The sequence below is a fragment of the Hyperolius riggenbachi genome, chromosome 12 (genome assembly GCF_040937935.1).
Source record: "Hyperolius riggenbachi isolate aHypRig1 chromosome 12, aHypRig1.pri, whole genome shotgun sequence".
NCBI lineage: Eukaryota > Metazoa > Chordata > Amphibia > Anura > Hyperoliidae > Hyperolius > Hyperolius riggenbachi.
Window position 1 is genome coordinate 53,049,112 of NC_090657.1, and position 21,749 is coordinate 53,070,860.

The 21,749-nt window shown below is 42.4% G+C and overlaps 1 protein-coding gene across 7 annotated transcripts in view; it reads right to left on the reverse strand.

Annotated features, from left to right (window-relative positions):
- CACNA1G (calcium voltage-gated channel subunit alpha1 G) overlaps positions 1 to 21,749 on the reverse strand; it is a 654,443-nt gene that overhangs the window by 180,583 nt on the left and 452,111 nt on the right. The gene's annotated exons all lie outside the window — the stretch shown is intronic.

Here is a 21,749-nt window from a genome sequence, read left to right on the forward strand (position 1 = left end):
CTGCCCCTCTCAGTGAAAGAAGACTGAGAGGGGCGGGGAGAGGCGGCGATCCGCAGAGATTGATTACAGCACAGACAGAGCGACAGCGCAAAGCTCTGCCTCTATGCGGAAATAGAAGCTCCAGAGCCCAGGAACTTTACTGGGCTATTTCTCTGCTTTATAACCCTTGCTCTGCCGCGGGAATGCGGTAAATTCACTTGGAATATGATGCTGGACAGGATCAAATAAAAAAAAAAAAAAAAAAAGATAAAAAAAAAAAATAGATTTCAGGCTCTCTTTAACTACTTCAGCCCTCAGTCGTTTTCACTTTATGCATCCGAGCAATGTTCACCTCCCATTAATTCGCCTATAACTTTATCACTTATCACAATGAACTGATCTATATCTTGTTTTTTCCGCCACCAATTAGGCTTTCTTTGGGTGGTACATTTAGCTAAGAGCTACTTTACTGTAAATGCATTTTATCAGGAAGAAGAAGAAAAAAAACGGAAAAAATTCATTATTTCTCCGTTTTCGGCCATTATAGTTTTACAATAATATATTCCTCCATAATTAAAACCCACGTATTGTATTTGCCTATTTGTCCCGGTTATTACACCGTTTAAACTATGTCCCTATCACAATGTAAGGCGACAATATTTTATTTGGAAATAAAAGTGCATTTTTTTCCATTTTGCATCCATCACTATTTACAAGCTTATGATTAAAAAAAATAGAACTATTTCATCTTTACATTAATATTTAAAACGTTTAGACCCTTAGGTAAATCTTTACACTTTTTTTTGTATTATTGTAATTTTTGTTTTTGTTTTTTTTAATTAAACATTTTATGTCTGTATTTTTTGGGAGGGTGGGATGTAAATAGTATTTTTCTTAATGTAAATATATGTGTATTTTTCTTTTTCTTTACATTTAGATGTAGTTTTACTTTTTGGCCACAAGATGGTAGCCATGAGTTTGTTTACATGACGTCACTCTAAGCGTAACATGTACGCTTAGAGGGACGTAAGAGTCAGAAAAAGCGAGGCATCCGAGAGAAGCGGTCACTTTTTCTGCAGGGGGGAAGAATCAATCATCAGGCACCATGTCCCGATTCACTGTTTCCCTGGCTAACGATCTGCGGACGGGAGCGCACGTGCGCGATCGGCCGCGGGAGCACGCAGGCGCGCACATGGCCTCCTGGACGTAGAAGCTACGTTTAGGAAGCTTAAATGGTTAATAAACTTCAGTTATTTATGCAAAAGAGCTTCTCTGAGCTCTCCGACCGAACTTGGGTGAGAGTCCTATTTTCTGAAGCACTTATGCATCAAAAACAGAGAGACACAGCTTTAAAGAGACTCCGTAACAAAAATTGCATCCTGTTTTTTATCATCCTACAAGTTCCAAAAGCTATTCTAATGTGTTCTGGCTTACTGCAGCACGTTCTACTATCACCATCTCTGTAATAAATCAACTTATCTCTCTCTTGTCAGACTTGTCAGCCTGTGTCTGGAAGGCTGCCAAGTTCTTCAGTGTTCTGGTTCTGTGATGCAGCTCCCCCCTCCAGGCCCCTCTCTGCACACTGCCTGTGTATTATTTAGATTAGGACAGCTTCTCTCTTCTCTCTTATCTTTTACAAGCTGGATAAATCGTCCTCTGAGCTGGCTGGGCTTTCACATACTGAGGAATTACATACAGGCAGAGCTGTCTGCACTCTGCAGGAAGAAAAAGCCTGACACTTCAGTGGAAGATAGCTGCAGGGGGAAAGAAACACACAAATGATCTCTTGAGATTCAAAAGGAATGCTGTATACAGCCTGCTTGTGTATGGATGTATTTTCTATGTGTGGACATACTGTACATCAACCTACTTCCTGTTTTGGTGGCCATTTTGTTTGTTTATAAACAAACTTTTTAAAACTGTTTTTAACCACTTTTAATGCGGCGGGGAGCGGCGAAATTGTGTCAGAGGGCAATAGGAGATGTCCCCTAACGCACTGGTATGTTTACTTTTGTGCGATTTTAACAATACAGATTCTCTTTAAAGAGGAACCGTAACCAAGAATTGAACTTCATCCCAATCAGTAGCTGATACCCCCCTTCCCATGAGAAATCTTTTCCTTTTCTCAAAAGGGGGCTCTGTATGGCTGATATTGTGGTGAAACCCCTCCCACAGTGTGTGGTCAGGACCAAGAACCTGGCATCACACTGTGGGAGCCTTGTTGCATTGTTTACAGTTAATTCCACTGCCAAAAAAGCAAGAAGCTTCTCCTTCCACTGACATCACCTTCCAGCAGTAAAAAAATTCACCATGTGATAAGTGTAAATCAGGGAGATTTTACAATGGGCAAACACTGACTAAATCATTTACTGGTATACATAATTACTGTAAAAATGAATCACTTTTTTTTATTACATTATTTTCACTGGAGTTCCTCTTCAATGAGGTTTTACTGCAGGGAAGTTCAAAGGGTCATTAGCTCTGCTCAGTTTCATAGTTTAAAATACAGAATGCAACTTGTAATTGCGAATATGACAGAATGATGCAATGTTATTAAAAAAAAAAAAGCGATATAACTGAAAATAAAAATATGAAACTCTTTTCTATGGTACTAATGTTCTATTATCTACACATACAATTCATAACATATCATACGGGTTTTTTTTCCGCTTCAGTGTCACTTTAACAATAAAATACCTTTTAATTTAACAGCAAACAAGAAAATACCAGCAAACAAGAAAATACTTTTTGGTAGTTTTTCAATTGCAGACGTCCTCCATTCCTCCCCAGTCAGGACAGCAGTGCCACCTCCTCCCTTCTGCTGTGCAAGTCAAATGAAACACTGCTGGTCTCCTGCCTCCCCCCTCCTCACTCACTGCCAGACTCCTCACACAGCACAACAAGCTGCATTTCCCCAATGATGATCTATTCACCTCCCTCTCCTCTCGCTTCTCCTCCTACTCTGACTACCCGCTGTTAGTGTAAAGTACAAACATGCTTCCCCTGTAATCTCTGCACCTGATGCAAGTTGCTTCATGAGAGAACTGGCCCCGATTGGGGTGTTGCATTATAACGTACGCATAATGCAACGAAAATAACCATACTGAGGTGGCGTGCGATGTAACGCAGGCAAAGAAGTGACTGACCAATGTGTGCCTCCATCGACTAACATTGTGTGGGTCTATGTGTGCGCTTCTAGCAATGCGCTGCATGTTCTGCTTAGCAACAACAGAATCAGCTGCGTAACATCGCGACTAATGAGGGGTGAGCTGTTCATAGACTGTGAATCGCAGCGCAAAACACCCTCCGTTACAAGACAACACGACAGTGTGAAAATACCTGCAGAGTCAAAAAGTCGTACTGCATGGTAGCGTTGTGATGCAACCATTCAGTGAGGCATACAGTACAATGAAGGTGTACCTCTCTCTCCCACTTTCCCCGTTAAAGGTGGTCACTAATGATACAATCTACCAAATGATCGTTTACAAACGATTCTTCATATGAACGATTGGAAATGTTCATTTGGGACCACTAATGGACAAAAATCTCCTAACCACTCCGTTCAGATTCATAAAATCGATCTTATCATTCTGGTTGGATTGGTTAGTAAATTTTTGTACATTAGTGGTCCAGAACAATCATTTCCAATCGTTCATACGAAGAATCATTAGGGCAGGACGGTGGCGTAGTGGTTAGCGCTCTCGCCTTGCAGCGCTGGGTCCCCGATTAGAATCCCAGCCAGGGCAACATCTGCAAGGAGTTTGTATGTTCTCCCCGTTTCTGGGTGGGTTTCCTCTGGGCACTCCGATTTCCTTCGACATCCCAAAAAACATTCAGATAAGTTAATCGGCTCCCCCCTATATTGGCCCTAGACTGTGATACATACACTACACGATACATACATAGACATAGGACTATGGTAGGGATTAGATTGTAAGGGACAGAGGACAATATACGCTATACAGCGCTGTGTAATATGTTGGTGCTATATAAATACTAAATAATAATAATTCGTAAATGATTGTTTGGCCAATTTATTTATTGTAATTATAAAGCGCCAACCAATTATGCAGTGTAGCGTTAGCGGCCACCTAAACGTACTGCATGCTGTAGTTAACACAGCGCACTAGATATGAAAGCCCCCTAGCAATATCACTGCATCGCATTGCGACACAACGCAACGGACTTAACCTCCATGAAAGTGTCGCAGGATCAGCCGCTAATAAGGGAAAAACATATGTAATTTCACCCAAACGAATTTGAACATTTTTATATCGCTCCCTTTTGACAATGAGCTATAACAGTCTTGGCCTAGAAATTCAAGCACTCATTCACTAAGCAGTTTAGACTAGTTTACGGATGGTTTTTAGTCTACTGATGGTTTGGTGTAATGTTTTAGACCTGTTTTTAGACCTGGTCCAACATTCAGTAATTACACAATTCACAAAGGCAAACAAGGAGTAACGAACTTACTTTTTCTGACAGAGATTAGACCAGCTGATTTCTTGTCGGTAAAGTAATTCTGTGAGGTATTTTAGATGTGAGGATGGAACCTTTTGAATTCATTATACAAGAGTTTAAATTGTATGCAGAGGAGAGTTCAAAGGAGAAGGATTTCAGTCATAGCTACTCGTTTGTGATTTGCATTTTTTGATCACTTCCCCTGCTTTACCGACCTAATTACTAAATGTTTTAGACCAGGTCTAAAACATTTGGTAATAGTGAATTCCCCTTTGATGCAACTGACCAAACCATCAGTAGACTAAACTGCTTAGTGAATTGAGGCCATAGAAGTTACTGGCTGTAAAAACTAATGAACGTATATAGCCATTTCCTCAGTCTTTATGCCCCTCCCCTTGTGCCACGAGTTAAAGGACCACTATGATGAAAAAGTAGGCAATTAAAATCTGACAGACCGGATAGGTTTTGGGCCAGTCCATCCCCTCAGGGTGGATTCTCAGGGTTTTCTTTTTTTTTCAACAGCATTTCCTGAACAGCAGTTAAAAAGTCTAACTGACAAAGTAGTGACCAAGTGAGTAGGGAGGCCGGCTGGTATCTTACTATTTTGGCAGTTAGTTAAACTGCTGTTCAGGAAATGCTGTTGAAAACAAAAGAAAACCCTGAAAATCCCCCATGAGGAGATGGACTGGCCCAAAACCTGTCGGTTCTGTCATATAGTGGTTCTTTAAACGGAGGCTCTGCTTGAAATTGTTACATCAGTGCTGCACAAGGCATGTTATTATTTAACGACACTAAACAATACGTTGCAATTCCAGCTGGCAGGGAGATACGAGTTTCCAAAACAGACAGAAGCCCAAACTGCTTTTTCTTTGCCAGCCTGAACGCCCTGGTGTAGGGACTACCTAGAAACTTCAGCAATTCGCTGCTCTTGTTAAGATACCTACACATATGCGATATCGGTCGTTCCAGCTGATGATCGTTCTGTGTGTATAGCAGCCGCTGTAAGGGCTCGTTCACATTAGGGGCGTTTTCGGCCTTTTTTCAAGCACCGGCAATTTTTAAAATCGCCCACAAAACGCTTGTGCAATGAATCTCTGTGAGAAGGTTCATATCAGCGCGGTTCGTGCGCAGTGCGTTCAGCAAATCGCTGCCTGTAGCATTTTTGGGGTGTCTTTGCTATAATGGAAGATATAGGAAGAGCACTAAACGCTCACAAAACCGCTTTATACAGCAATTGCATTTGTGTTTTTGAGAATAAATACATTGTATTTATTCTTTTCTGGGTCAAAGAGTTCACTTACTGGCTTGCATCAGGGAGTGAATTACAAAACCGCTCTGGAAAAGCGCTTAGAAAACTTTTTTACCAGAAAAGCAGCGTGCAGTGGAGCGCCAGGAAGGGAAAAAAAGCGCACAAACGCAAAACGCTTGCATTTGTGTTTTGGATTTTAGATTTTAGGTGTGAATGAGGTCTCAGGGTTGTCTTATAAAAACAATTACACCTAATAAGAGTACAGCCGGCCTAAAAGCTGCACAGTCTCGTCCCTGCGTCCGGAGACGCCATATAAAACAAGGCGCATGGAACGAGACCGACCAGCAAAAAAAATCGTAATCCTATTTTGTGCCTCCGTCCTTCTCCCAGCGCTCAGATCTGTTATGGTCACTGAAATCTCTCTAAATGAGCGTTTTAATATTAATGCGGATGTAAGATGATGAAGATGGACGACAGGACCGGCGACGGCCTGATTTTAATAAGCGCTGAGGGCGTGTGATCAGGCAATCAGACGAGATATTGCTTCTATCATCTGCCTGGCTTTACATCTCTATATTTCCTATTATTAAATGCGGACGATCTGGCAAATATTGGAAAGAAAAAATACACGCGCACTTGCACCGCTCAGCGTCGTTCTAAATTCATGAAATGTATGAGAAGTGTTTAAAGGTAAATTACACTTTTTCCACTTTAAACGCTTTCACTTCAGCTCTATACATTGCGGAGATCAATGACACACAATTTTCTTTTATTTCTTTTCAACTTGAGAATTACAATCAATTAAAGGGAACCTGAAGTGAGAGTTATACGGAGGCTGCCATAATTATTATTTGCTTTTAATGGATACCCGAAGTGACATGTGACATGATGAGATAGACGTGTATGTACTGTGCCTAGCACAAATAACTATGCTGTGTTCCTTTTTTTATTTCTCTGCCTGAAAGAGTTAAACATCAGGTATGTAAGTGGCTGACTCAGTCCTGACTCAGACAGGAAGTGACTACAGTGTGACCCTCACTGATAAAACACTTTCCTAGCAGAAAATGGCTTCTGAGAGCAAGAAAGAGGTAAAAAGGGGAATTTCTTTTCAGTGAGGTTCACAATGTAGTCACTTCCTGTCTGAGTCAGGACTGAGTCAGTCACTTACATACCTGATATTTAACTCTTTCAGGCAGTGAAAGAAAAAAAGGAACACGGCATAGTTATTTGTATGCTAGGCACTGTACATACACACGTCTATCTCATCATGTCACGTGTCACTTCAGGTATCCTTTAAACAATGCACATTGCCTGGCTGCCCTGCCGATTCTCTGCTTCTAATACTTTTAGACATAGACCTATATTTGCCGTATGTTTGTTTCAGGCATGTGACTCCAACACTACAGATGCCGAAAGTTCAAAAGGACTGCCAGGCAACCGGTATTGTTTAAAAGGAAAACAATATGAAAGCCTCCATATCCCTCTCGCTTCAGCTAGTTTTCCACCCATTATGAAAAAAGGAACGATTGAAAACCTTGAAAAAATATGCTTGGCTCTATAACTATAAATTAATCATTGTAACATTTGTATAATGCTTTTCACCTGTCAGACTCAAAGCGCATAATAGCTGCAGCCACTAATGGCACACTCAGTAGGCCTCCCTGCAGTGTTAAGGAGTCTTGCCCAAGGACTCCTTACTGTATAGGTACGGCCTTACTAATTAGGAAGAGCCAAGATGCAAACCTTGGTTTATTTAGCGCAGGCGATACGTTTTGTGGGGCCAAACCCAATTCCCCAGGCTCATACAAGTGCTAAAAGGGAAACTAGCCAGCAGCATTGAGCGCCTTGAGGCACTATTTTCCCTTTCGCCACTATTATTGGCCTGGGGTAGTTGGCTTTGACACATGAAACGTGTTGTCTGTACTACATAAACCTTTTGTCTTACCAGACTGTCATTATTGAGGTAACCCACCTCATATTTATATGTTTTTAAGCAGTTTTTATCTACATTTTGGTGCCTCTTTACCCCCTTGGGCTTAGAGATACAGCTGGCACAGATTTCTGGCCTGAGGAGTCCTATGTACTCACGAAACGTGTTGCCAAAGTGTAAATTAAAATTTCCAGATTTGTCATTGTTCTTTGTGTCATCTTTGAGGTAAGCCACCTCCCATTTATTTCTTTTACTGGTTTTAATACACTGTATTACCTTTGGGTACCTCTTTCTCCCCATTATTGCAAGCAACATGACTCTTCAGGTTTCCTTTAAGGCATACTATCTCAGGAAAATAAACACATATATAAGTAGATAAATACTTGCTCTACTTATATAACATATGTATTGTACTGTCCACATTTGATTTCAGTGATTTTTCTACAGTAAAAAAAGAAAAAATCCTACTTAGCATTTCCCATTTTAACTGTGGCTTCTTTGAAGCCAATCCTGATGTCAATTCCTCCCTTACTCTCCTCTGCCTGATTGTGTATGAATTGCCCGCCCTTCACTATAGAAAGGGCATTGTCTCAGCATGAGAAATACTGGCCAATCAGAGAGGAACAGAGGTGTGGGAGGGGAAATCAGGAGTGAAAGAGGCTTCAGCCAATCAGGCTGCATTAGTTAAGTGTAAGGGGAAGTAGAGAAGCAAAAAAGGACAACCCATCATGCTTTGCAACTTCCTTTTTGTGTACCAAATAAGAGTCAGGTAAACTGGGGAATGATCATTTATCAGCAAGAAAAGTAATAGTGATTTTAACTTTTGGATTGCTTGGTTAGCATCCATATTACTTGTTTACCAGATAAAAATAAAGAATTGATTTTTTATTTTATGCCCAACAGTTACACTTTAAAACATTATGCTGTCTGCCTACCTATGCCTACCCTGACATATCCACCACTACCATGGACAAGGTCTCCTCCTGCCTATCTGCCATCTCCTCCTGGATGTCCGCTAGGTTCCTAAAACTAAATCTAGACAAAACGTAATTTATGATCTTCCCACCCCGGTCATCCCTGGACCTCCCAGATGTGCAGGTCACTGTTAACCACACTACTATTCACCCTACCTCTCAAGCCCGCTGTCTGGGTGTCACCCTGGACTCCGCACTCTCCTTCACTCCCCACATCCAAAACCTCACAAAGTCCTGCAACTTCCACCTTCGTAACATCTGTAAGATTCGCCCTTTCCTGACCCCTGCCACCACCAAACTCCTCATCCATGCCCTCATAATTTCCCGCCTCGACTACTGCAATGCCCTTCTGTCTGGACTCCCTAAGACCCAAATAGCCCCACTGCAGTCCATCATGAATGCGGCTGCCAGAATTATCCACTCCTCCCATCGCTCCACCAGGGCGGCTCCCCTCCGTGAATCCCTCCACTGGCTTCCTATCCAGTCCAGAATCAGATTCAAGATATTGTGTCTGACCTACAAATCCATCCACAAAACCTGTCCAACCTACATTTCTGATCTTACTCAGAGATACACACCAAGCCGCTCACTCCGCTCCTCCAATGAACTTCGCCTGACCGTCCCCCGCATCACCCAGTCCCATGCACGCCTCCAAGACTTCTCAAGAGCCGCTCCGACACTATGGAACTCCCTACCTCCACCCATTAGGGCAGCCCCCTCCTTCAACACCTTCAAGAAGGCCCTCAAAACTCACCTTTTCACTCTTGCCTACCACCCCTCACAATTGCTCTAAACCCACAGCCGAACTCTGGTCCCCTACCTCTCGTGTCCCTACCTCTCCCTCTAGATTGTAAGCCTTTGGGCAGGGTCCTCCTCCTTTTGTGTCCTACCTGATCATGCACCTCCATTACGGTAAACCCATGCTATGCATTTGAGCGAACCTAACTTGCCTAATCTCCATGCTCCCATCCAGTGACTGACTAAGCATTACCTTGTACTCATACTGTGCTGTGTGATCTGGTTTTCTTGTATTCCTGTATTGTCATATTGCTGTTTGTCACCCCTAAATATTGTCTGTAACCTAAATTAATGTCCAGCGCTGCGTAATATGTTGGCGCTTTATAAATACAACAAATAAATAATAATAAATATGGACTTGAGCGCAATCCACTTAATCAATTATAAATTGAAAATTCAAAAAATTAGAACAATTATTAGAATGCTGCAAAATGATTTATTTGGTGCAATTAAATCGAAATTTTCCAGCTCTCTTATTCAATAAAGGTGCCACGTTTGAATGAAAATGATCCCAATTAATTCTTAACTTTTCAGTTGGAGCGCACAGAGACGTGACAGTTTTATTGAATCAAAAGTGCAGACTGATGATCATTTAAGACATGTATAAAGCAGACCTGAATTCAGAACTTCCTCTCTGCTCTAAAAGATAATCAACAGCATAATCACCTTTACAACAGAAAAACATTTCTTTGTTACCGCTGATTCAAATCCTGCAATAAATCTGCAGTGTGTCTACTTCCTGCTTTTATAAAAGCAGACAAAGGGTTAACATCCGGTGTTTAAAAATCCACAGCTCTGCTGTAGTAGAGAAGATTCCTGAGCCGACACAGCTGAGAGATCAAATTACACTTGTGACTCGTCACAGATAAGGGGGTATTAGACAGGCTAAACTCTCGAAATACATACAGGGTGCGTTTCTCTGTTTTCCTTCTGTCCTGTGCAAGTGTTAATGTCCATAAAATATCTTAAAATGTGGTCTGTTTAGTAATGGGGTATATCTGAATTATTATTTTTACACCCTGTTGAAGACAGTAAGGGCCCTTTTCCACTAGCAGTCGCTTGCTTTCACGTTAAACGCTAGCGATTGCTGAATCGCAAAACTAAAAAATTACCGGCGATTTCCCGACGTTTGCGGACGCGATTTTGCTATGCTATGCACTGCATAGCAAAATCGCGGCAAATATCGCACCGCGCCACGATCGCGTTTCAGGCAAAAACGAATCGCGGTAGTGGAAATACCCTACTGCAATTCCTATGTTATTTAGCAAACCCTAGCGATTGTAAAATCGCTAGCAGTTTGCGATTTTGCGATTCCGCTAGCGCAATCGCGCTAGTGGAAAAGGGCCCTAAATAACATGGAAGGTACAGTGGATAGAATTCGCACTTCAACCATTTCATTCAAAATGGACATATTAAAATGTCCTATTTTTGCTCTTCTTAGCAATAGTGAAGATCCAATCCTGGGAGTTGGGTAGGGTGCGCACATGTGCGGCTGTTTTTTATTGTCTGTGGGTGGACGGGAAGTGGTTAAAGTACTGATTTACTAGTATTGATACCTAACCACGACACCGTCTGCATAGAGTTTATGTTCACTCTGTATTTTTTTGTGTATTTGTTCTGGGCATTACCACATCCCAAAAACATACCAATTAGTTGATTGGTTCTCATTAAAATTGGCCCTACACTATGAAACGGATATCAGACTATGATTACGGTAAGGATTACATTGTAAGATCCTCTGAGGACAGTCAGTGACATGACTATGTACTCTGTAAAGTGCTGCAGAAGAGGTCACAGCTATATAAAGAAATGTGATCACTAATTTTACCATCCTGTCTGATCTCTAGTGTTGATTGATTTAGGCCGAATATTGATTGAAAATACGATCAGGTGGCATGTTGGGGCATCAATCTTTGCCAGATTTTTTCACAGTGACCGGATCTGATGGGGAAAATGGCAAAGTGTATGTACACCTTTAGTAGTAAAAATGTTTCTGTACCGTGTTAGCCAAACAAATTATGTAGGTAGAAAAAAACAAAGTCTTGTAAAAGTAATACCTTTTAATGGCTAACTGATAAAGTTAAATAATGCAAGCTTTCTGGGATCTAGTCCCCTTCTTCAGGCATATTTCCAGATGTAAGCTGAAGTAAAACACTGATGCAGGTAAATCGTAAACACAAAGATGGCAGTTGTGCACCTTTGTACACCTTTAGATAATCCAATCAATTTGATCAAACCAGTCGTTGATTGGCAGTCAATATTGGATGACGTGTACTAGGGTCTTACATATTCCAATTCTTTTTAGTTCTTCACAAATTCTGTCCTGAAAAACAGGAAATGGCCGGAACAGCTTTTACTCCTGCACAGGACCTAGACAGCTGTAAATTTGGACTTCTGAGCATTTCGTTCGCGATCTTATTTAAAACTTTTTGTCTGGATCAGGATGTAGTGTAACAAAACTTAAAGCACCTGACAGGTGCCTGAGCAAAGAGGTATCCGACTTCATGTACAGTACTTTGTTCTTACCCTCCAGTTATTTGTGAACTCTTATATTGTATTCTGAGTTTCCTGAGTTGACCTACTGACTGATAAAGACTCATCTGGCCATCTTCTGCCCTACCACTGGCCAGCCCTTTGGAGTCAGTTCCCACTAGATCCGCTGCCAGACAATTTCCCGAATCAGAGGGCATCAGACGAACGGTTGAATGGACCACATGTTTTTCTCTTTGATCGGAGCTCACATATTCGTATTTAAAGAAGCATACAACCTCAACCTGAACTATTAATTGAAATAGTGGCCAAAATATGTACAGAAAAGGACATAATGAAAGTCTAGAGCTCTATTATAAGGACCAACCCTTCACAATAAACCCCCAACACCTACACCATATGACCACTCTCTCTGATGTCTAAAACCACCCCCCAAAAAACGGCACACACAAAATAAACCCAAAGCTTCACCCCCACAGTATTTGAACTTTGAAAACAGGATGTTGTCATTTGTTGCCCCAAGAACGGTCATCTGCATTCAGTTTCCAATGGATCCATCAAAAATGGGAAATACACTGTATCCATTCAAACTGTACATATCTCTAGGCAATATATAGGGGAGACCGAGAGCCCAATAAGTTGTAGCATGTACCGAACACAATTAGTATGTCAAGTACCCCCCGTGTTCACAGAACATATACATCTATATGTATGTTTGCCTGAGGAAGAAGGCAATATCTGCGAAACATGTAGCACTTGGAGCTTTGTACTAATAAAGCGGTTTTTGAAATAAGACCACTTGTGTCATTAGCTGGGAGGAAAGTCCACTTCTAGCTCACATTTTAAACTGTTTTTGATATATTTGAATCTACATGGTGCGTCTGTTTTACCTACAATTTGATGGTGTGACCCGAGCTTTAATCTCGACATCCTGGTACTTGGCATCAGTCCTGCTAGTTGTATCCTGTCCTCAGCCTGGGTGCGTCTGAGAGGTTTAATCTGGGTGGTGAGTCAAAATGTCCATCAATCCTGGTAGTGTTTTCTGGTGTAGTTCAGGGCAATATGGTTGACTCTCTGTTTGGCCCAACACCCATGACACAAGAGAGTCCACAATTGAGGGAATGAGCCTGGATTTATTTTCAACAGTGAGCAGAAACTGCTTTTAGTAGGCCAAGAATTGCTCTGAAAAGGTTAACCAAGTCGGCACAACTTCTGATGTGTTTTTAGTGACTTTCACTCTTTTATTCAAGCTTTCCTCTCTACTCCGCACTGGCGAACCCACTGAGTGCTTTCCCAGATGTATTTAATACGAATAAAGCAGACGCAAAGTAAATACGGAAACTAAAGCCCACAGGAGCCCTTTTCTGTGCAGACAGGATAGGTTTAGAGACACATGGAGGAGGGGAGGGGACCTCCTCTTGCCATACAGATTCGTCTTGGAGGTTATGCAACAGGCAGCTCAATAGTCATGCAAGGCCAACCTCGCAGGACAAAGGAAGAAAGGAGGTGCAGAGGGTTTGGAAGCAATTTTCACTTGGCTCTGGCTGGGAGCTCAGATTTCGAGAGTGTTTGATCAAGGCTGTACTGCTCATGTCTGAGCCACAAGGCCTCAAACTGCTCTCATTTTAAAGAAGACCTACCACTAAAAAGCCCATTGCCTCTGAATCAGTAGATTCAATGCCAGAGTTTAGGCTAACATATCCAGGGCTGTTTCTGGCCATTCTGGTGCCAGATATGCTTTGCTCTCCCCACCCCAATCTTGTGATGAACAGAAATGATATAGTTTCTCAAAATAAACAACGCAGAAAGGGTTTTGATCCTTGATGGTTACCTGCAACCTCCAAGTATCTGTGGGATGAGAGAGACCAGGAGCCCAATGTGAAGTGTTGTTGGATAATGGGGTAAGTGAAAGAATAAATATATAAGTATTATACTCACAAGGGTGGGTTGCAAAATTTGCAACCATCTCCAGAGCCTGCGGGAGGACTATAACCATCCTCGCTCGGCGTCCCAGGTCTCTTGGTGCCGATGCTGGTCGGTCGCTCATTGATTAGTGGTGAGGACGCCAATAAGTCCTCGTGACTATGAACCCTTTGGGGTAAGAACTACGGTAAAAATACTGGTGGAGGCACCCTTGGTGATATATTATTACAGATGATTAAAAACTTTTAGGCGCTCACAACTGAAAACTTCTCAGGCACTTGTATTAGCCTGAAGAAGCGGACCAATACCCGTGAAACGCATTGCCTAGAGTGGATCAATAAACATACATCTTCCTTTAACCAATATTTTGTCCTTTTGAGAAGGTAAGATATTACATTTCTGATCTATACAATCATCTATAGTAGTATATCACCATGGGAGCCTCCACCAGTGTTTTTAAAGTGGTATGAAACCCAGCATTTCTTCTTTGCTCTAAAAGATTATTTACAGCAAATTATACTACCACCATTTTTTTTACTAGAGCAACATTCAACTAGTTAAGCACAGAACTTACAAGCTCCCTGCAGGAAAAGCTGGATGCATCCGAACTGGAGTTAACATTATGTTGTGTTTACTTAATTGTATCAAGTGAGGAATGCAAACATTCTCTGGCAATTCAGACACTCCAGAATACAGAAAGATATTTAGAAAGCATTTCTGGGCAGATTACAATATGAATACACCAGTTATGAATAAAACGCAAGGTCAGCTCTTAGAGCAAAAAAATTGTACTTTGGGAACTTGTAATTTCTAAATGAATAATAATACGTATGCACAAAAGCAAATATGATAACTGTATGGGATATAAAAAGTAGGAAAACAGGTTTTTATTGATTATGTCAGAGTTTTATACTACTTTATACAATGCAACGATTGCCTGTCTGTCCTGTTGACACTGTCTCTAATGCTTTCAGCCATAGACCCTGAACAAGTATGCAGATTAGAGGATTCTGACTGGCTTAGTGATCAGGAAGGGATGTTTTAGGGTTAGGCATCAGGAAGGCGGGGTTCTAGGGTTAGGCATCAGTAAGCGGGGTTTTAGGGTTAGGCATTAGGAATCAGGGTTTTTAGGGTTATGCATCAAGAAGAGGGGTTTAAGGTTAGGCCTCAGGAAGGGGGGGTTTAGGGTTAGGTGTCAAGAAGTGTGGTTTTAGGGTTAGGCTTCAGGAAAGACAGGTGCTAGGGTTAGGCGTCAGGTAGGGGGGGGGGGTCTTAGGGTTCTTAGGGTTAGGCATCAGGCAGGGAGGGTACTGTGTGAGAGTAGGGTTAGATTTAGTAAAATATTGGTAATACATACCAGTGTTTTACTATCGTCATTATCACTGTAAATATTTTTTCGTGTTCATATGGCACCCAATATACAATGGTATCATTTACACTTATTTCAACTTCACCCTTTCAGTACTGTTATTTTATCATATTTAGTAGTCTGAGATATTCATGAAAAAAACGATTAAATGATTAAAAAAAACCAAAAAACATTGTTCTATACGATATTTTCACATTTCGACTTCACCCCACACCCTTTTAATATCGTTATTTTAACATATTTATTATTCTAATAGAGATAAAGAACAATAAAAAACATTTTTATAAATGATATTTTTACTTTTCGGCTTTACACTACGCTCTTTTTTAAATGTACGCAATCGACTCTTTGCTAACTGACATTCAGAAGTTTGTCTGTATTCCCCCACGCGATCATTTCCGGTTACAAGCCTGGCTATTAGGCGCCCATGCGTTTAGAAACAAGCATTATAGCCGTGGTCTGGCCCTTTAAAGTTTCAGTGCGATTGTTTCACCGTCAAGCCGAGGCGGTTGTCTATATCCTTATCAGATCTATAGAGATTTAGTGCGCCGCTCGCAGCCCAGGCAGAAGAGCGCTCAGTTCTGGAGCAGAATGAACCTTCCGCATTGACATAAACATTTGTCACACAGTCTGCAGCACTCCAGCAGCTCTCATTGTCCTGTTCCACTGATTAGGCTGATACAATGATGTAGATTATTCACTGACCTAGTTCTACCATCACTTTATATAATCAGTATGGAGGCAACATGCATGGCTCCCAGCAGCGGAATAATAGAGCTGCTTCCACCACAAAATCATACAAATTTTAATAAAAGAAGCAAACATGGAATGTAAACTGCGGGCGAAATAATAAAAAAAAACGCCAGCGTTACACGCGAAGGAAGATAATTAAACCATGTCGTCCGCATTATGTTTGGGGGGAGGTCATATTAAAGCGGACGTAAAGTCACAACGGAGACAATAAAAACAAATTAAATATAAACCGCTATTATAAATTTATGCCGCGCTGAAGCCTTCTGAGGCGCTTTGCATAGTTTGTAGTCGTGACATTAATTGTCCCTCAGAAGTAGACCACGGTCTCATCCACCACGGTCACAGTGTAGTGTCCTTTCTTATACACGATATTTCCCTGCTATTACATTGCACACGTAAGCCCGTACCCACTATGAGATTTTCCCTATGATTTTTCCGATGACCGTTGATTTTTTGAACGACAATCATATTCACGATCTTACGTCGTGGTTACAGTGATTACGCAACACAGGGCAATAACGACTGTCACGGCAGATCACATCTTTAGGATTCCTGACAACTCCGCGATTGCTTAACTTCCCGTTCATGCCAGTCATGTGACATTGCGTTTTCCCGCCCGCCGGAAGATGGATTGTGGGATGCTCGCCATCAGGGAGACCTCACTGGATCTATCTACCTCCGTCGGGTGTTCAGTATTTAGCTTTAGACAGGGCACTCACATTAAGATTGAGCACACTTTGCCGCATAGCATGAAACCGCGCACTACCGCGCATATCATGAAAGTCAGTGGGTCACTTGCGATTCAGGACATCTTTCTTCCATTTTCCCTGCATACCGAGTGCGATGCTTATTCTATTGTAGTTTGACAGTAGTTACAAAATCGCACAAACAAAATACAAATAATCATGTACGGAAAATGAAAACAAAGACCTACGGTAATTGCACTGTGATGCAAACAGACACAAATTGTGCGTGTCAAGTGTGGTTTAATAGCCGTTATTATTAGGCTCAAGACACTATGGGCTTGATTCACAAAGCGGTGCTAACCTACTTAGCACGTCTAAAGTCTTTAGACGTGCTAACCAGGGTGCTAAGTAGGTTAGCACCGGATTTCTCAATCAGATCGCGCGCAAAGTTTTACGCGCGCAAAGTCCTATAGGCTTTAATGAGCACTTCGCGCGGAGCGCCCTGTGCTCTGTGCAGTGCGCGCATAAAGTTTTGCGCGCAAAAAGCTCATTCAGAAGTGCTAAGGGGGTTTTTACAGGCGTGCTAACAGTTAGCACCGCTTTGTGAATCAAGCCCTATATAGGATAGGATTTGCAGCAATAAGGCAGAAGAAATCTGGAGTGTAGTACCATGAATTGACCACTAGAAGGTAGTTAGGGAGGTAGGAGCAATGTCTGCTCAAGCCCAAGTGAAACGATTGCCGATCACCGGGCTTTCCTAGCATACAGTCCTGGCCAAAAGTTTTGGGATTGTCAAAAATATGAGTTTTCACAAAGTTTGCTGCTAAACTGCTTTTAGGTCTTTGTTTCGGTTGTTTATGTGAAGTACTGAAATACAATTATAAGCACTTCATACATTTCAAAAGCTTTTATTGACAATTACATGAAATTTATGCAAAGACAAAGAGTCAGTATTTACAGTGTTGGCCCTTCTTTTTCAGGACCTCTGCAATTCGGCTGGGCATGCTCTCAATCAACTTCTGGGCCAAATCCTGACTGATAGCAACCCATTCTTTCATAATCACTTCTTTGAGTTTCTCAGAATTAGTTGTTTTTTGTTTGTCCACCCGCCTCTTGAGGAATGACCACAAGTTCTTAATGGAATTCAGATCTGGGGAGTTTCCAGGCCATGGACCCAAAATGTCAACGTTTTAGTCCCCGAGCCACTTAGTTATCACTTGCCTTATGACATGGTGCTCCATCGTGCTGGAAAATGCATTGTTCATCACCAAACGGTTGTTGGAAGAAGTTGCTGTTAGAGGGTGTTTTGGTACCGTTCTTTATTCATGGCTTTGTTTTTTGGCAAAATTGTGAGTGAGCCCACTCCCTTGGATGACAAACACCACACATGAATGGTCTCAGGATGTTTTACTGTTGGCATGACACAGGACTGATGATGGCGCTCCCCATTTCTTCTCCGGACAAGCCTTTTTCCAGATGCCCCAAACAATCTGAAAGGGGCTTCATTGGAGAATATGACTTTGCACCAGTCATCAGCAGTCCAGTCACCATACTTTCTGCAGAAGAGCAATCTGTCCCTGTTTTTTTTTTTTTGGGAGAGAAGTGGCTTCTTTTCTGCCCTTCTTGACACCAGGCCATCTTCCAAAAGTCTTCGCCTCACTGTGCATGCAGATGTGCTCACACCTGCCTACTGCCATTCCTGAGCAACCTCTGCACTGGTTACACTCCAATCCCGCAGCTGAATCCTCTTTAGGAGACAATCCTGGTGCTTGCTGGACTTTCTTGGATGCCCTGCAGCCTTCTTAACAAGAATTGAACCCCTTTCCTTGAAGTTCTTGATGATCCTATAAATTGTTGATTTTGGTGCAATTTTAGTAGCCACAATATCCTTGCCTGTGAAGCCATTTTTATGCAACACAATGATGGCTGCATGCGTTTCTTTGCTGGTCACCATGGTTAACAATGCAAGATGATTTCAAGCATCACCCTTCTTTTAACATGTCAAGTCTACCATTCTAACCCAATCAGCCTGACATAATGATCTCCAGCCTTGTGCTCGTCAACATTCTCAACAAGACGGTTACTGAAACGATCTCAGCAGGTCCTTTAATGACAGCAATGAAATGCAGTGGAAACGTTTTTTGGGATTCAGTAAATTTTCATGGCAAAGAAGGACTATGCAATTCATCTGAACACTCTTCATAACATTCTGGAGTATATGCAAATTGCCATTATAAAAATGTAAGCACCAACTTTTCTAATTTCCAATATTTTTGACAGTCTCAAAACTTTTGCCCAGGACTGTATAGTATACGAGATAACTCGTGCAGGGCGGAGAAAAGGTTAGAGATGCAGTTGGGTGGATCTTTAAAGGATGGCAACAAACCTATTTTTCACCGTCTTACAACGTGGCAGCACCATCGACCCTCCACTCCCCATAGCAACAATACGTGCTGCTCGGCTGCCTCTAGCCACGCTTCTGGTTGATCTAATCAGTAAGGGTATGTGTGGGGATAGACAGCCTGTTGAGTACCTGATGGAATATGAAACATTCACACCATATTTCATCAGCAGGATTTAATTCAACCCCTTCCTTACCAGTAGTCTCTGGCCCTTAAAGACAAGAGCCTTTTTGGTTAAGAAACAGGGCTCACCGACATCACACCGCACGGACCCATCTCTCTCGCCATTCACACCGCGCTCCCGTAGCTGCAGCCCACTCGCTGTCGGTATGACAGCAGAGCTCAGTGAGCCGGTCATGAGCCTGACCCTGTGATCACTATGAGACAATCACAGTAACCACAGGGTCAGGAGCCAATAAAATCAGCTCCTGACCATCTCGTGAGTAGGCTGCATCAACGGAATTAGGCTGCAGTGACGGGAGAGTGACGCGATCAGTGGTAGCAGCAGGAGCATGCAGCGTGGTCATTGAAATCTAAGCCCTGCCCATGGCACAGATAACAGATCCCAAACACGCTGTAGATTTCAATTACCAAGGTCTGGAAGCAGTTAATGGGTGTTGTTATTCAGGTACCCAAAGAAGACTATCTAATGGTTTTGGAATCCAAATGGATCTTTCCAAAAACAGCCACAGCAGACCATCAGAACTGTTAGGACGAGTAGCGACATAACTGCTACTCTGTGGGCGACCATCATTTCCTTCAGCACTCCAGATCCTTCTTTTGCCCTATTTCAAATAGAGTAGAGTCTCGATTATCTGGCACCGACGGACATTGTCTGATGCCGGATTAGTGTGCTTTCTGGTTGCTTGAGACTGAATGCGAAAAAATAGCCCTAGCTTATACAGCACTTTACCCCACTCTCTATGCATACCATGAACTCTGTATTAAATGTTAAAATACAGCAATTGAAAGTATAGTAACCTTGGGGGAGTTGCGGAACCCAGTCCCTAAGCATAGCAGAGCCCACAAACAGCATAAGAAGTTGGCCATCACCACTGTGAGTACTTCTGGTGATTTGTGCTGGTTGCTTGAGACTGCTGATTAGTTGAGTTCTTGACAGGGCCGCCTCCAGAGAGGTACAGGAGGTACTGCTGTATGGGGCCCCGGGACATTCAGGGGCCCAAACAGTAGTAGTGCCATATGGCACCAGCTGTCAATCACTCCTGCAGTGTAGCCCCTCACAGACACGGAAACTGTGTGGTGAAATCCCATTGCTGCTGGCTGCTTTATATGTTCCCTCTCCCGTTGCCGCATGACTGGAGGACATGCGGCAATGAAGGGGGGAGGACTTCACCGGCAAAATGCATTGTGGCTCCGGCCCAGTAAGTTTGCTTAGTATGGGGCCCAGAAAATTCTGATGGCGGACCGGATTCTGGATAACCTATTGTATTACAATTATTAGGAGAGGTAGAACATGTTGACTGGATTTTTCCAGTGCAACCACCAAACCAACAGATAAGTAAGTGACCAAGATATCAATAACTGGCCTGAAGATATCTGTGAGGGAGCAATGTTTGATGCAAACCGAGTGGGTGAGAGGACGCAAGATTTATTCCCAGGTACTGAAGTGATTCTGTCCATTGAAATCTGAATTCTTCTATTTGTGCAGTCTTCTGTTCTTCCTCCAAAACCACGCCCAGTAATATGGGTTTATTTTTAGTCCAGAGATGATGGAGAAATCCTCTGTGATCCTGTATTAGGGAGTCAGTGATGTGTATTGTTGAGTCATGGTGAGTATCATATAATCAGAGAACAACATTACCTCATGTTGGATTCCAGCCAAGTCTACCCCACGGAGAGCATCTTGTAATAATGGCTAGGGGTTCCAGCAGGGGCGTAACAATAGACCCTGCAAGGGATGCAGCGGCAGGGGGGCCCAGAAGCTGCTGGGGCTCCGTTCAGTGAGAATGACATGTAAGGGCAAGGAGAGAAAAAAAAACTTTCTGTTCTTTGCACAGTGTTCGAATGACTGCATCTGCTCAGCCACTGATAAGGAATCATATAAAGTTTTGCAGACAAATATTTGTAGACAGTCCCTATTCAGTGTTCAGCAATCTCTTGTCTTGTGTACAGCCTGTTCTACCCCAACCTTTATACTCCTCTCCAAGTGCCGTGTACTGAAGTGATGCTTGAAAAGTCTGGGCACGGAGAGAAGATGGGAGGGGGGTTCATCCAAAGTTTTGCAGGGGGACTCCGTGATTTCTAGTTACGCCCCTGGGTTCCAGAGTCCAGACGTGTAGGACATGAGAGGGAGGCAGTTCTGGTTGGTCCTCTCCAGTGGATTTGAAATATGGCAGACCTATGACCTATGTAACTAACTGATGCCATTGGATGGGAGTTCAGAACCACAATACCATTCAGAAAACAAGTGTTCATCCCCTGCAAACATGTTTTTGTGGACGATTTTGTGTGTCAAATTATTTTTTCGCGATCCCGGGCAACATCATTTAACCTAAATCTGTTAACCGATATTGAATGACGCACGGCACCCGTGGTGATCGCTTGTTTGATGATCACTGATAATCGTTGTGATCCTTATTGACTTGAAGGTTTGTTGTGATTGTGTAAACGATCGTTTACACAATTGTTCGTATCTGTCGCCACTTGCAGATGCAGCTGGATGGATAAGGGAAACGATCATTTGGCGGCATGCTCCCCGATCCATCTGGCTGCAT